Below are 886 nucleotides of genomic sequence, written 5' to 3' on the forward strand. Positions count from 1 at the left end.
TCAGTTGCAATCATATTGTGTTAAGTTGGATTCATTTTCTAGGTTTCACACTCTCAAAGTTGGAAGCAACTACAGCAGCAGTCTCTGCTCCTCCATGCAGTGTAACTGATGGGGAAAGTAGAAAAATAAAATAAAATACAGAGCTATCCTTAGACCTTGCAGAAGGAGATGGAGAGAACCCGCCTGTGTAGAGAGAAAACTTTCATAATGTTAAAGGTTTCAGAGGAGATGAGAAATATTTTCTTCCTCGGGGGCTGTGACTGACCATTCTGTAGAATCACAGAATAGCCGTGGTTGGAACGGAACTCAAGGATCATGAATCTCCAACCCCCCTGCCACAGGCAGGGCCACCAACCTCTCCGTTGAAGACTAGACCAGGCTGCCCAGGGCCCCATCCAACCTGGCTTTGAACACCTCCAGGGATTGGGCATCCACAACCTCTCTGGGCAGCCTGTTCCAGTACGTCACCATCACCACTCTCTCTGTAAAGAACTTCCCCCTGACAGCCAGCCTAAATCTTCCCTCCTTCAACTTCAAACCATTTCCCCTTGTCCTGCTGTTATCTATGCTTTCAAAGAGTGGATTCCCCTCCCCTCTGTAGGCTCCCTTTAGGTATTGAAAGGCTGCAATGAGGTCACCTGCAGCCTTCTTTTCTCCAGGCTGAACAAGCCCTGCTCCCTCAGCCTGTCTTCGTAGGGGAGGTGCTCCAACCCCCTGATCACCTTCGTGGCTCTCCTCTGGACCCTCTCCAACAGCTCCCTGTCTTTATTGTATTGGGAGCTGCAGAGCTGGACACAGTTCTGCAGATGGGGCCTCACAAGAGCAGAGTAGATGGTGACAATCACCTCCCTGTCCTCTTCTGATGGAGCCCAGGATACCATTTGCA

The sequence above is a fragment of the Meleagris gallopavo genome, chromosome 8, assembly GCF_000146605.3.
Source record: "Meleagris gallopavo isolate NT-WF06-2002-E0010 breed Aviagen turkey brand Nicholas breeding stock chromosome 8, Turkey_5.1, whole genome shotgun sequence".
NCBI classification, from domain to species: Eukaryota; Metazoa; Chordata; class Aves; order Galliformes; family Phasianidae; genus Meleagris; species Meleagris gallopavo.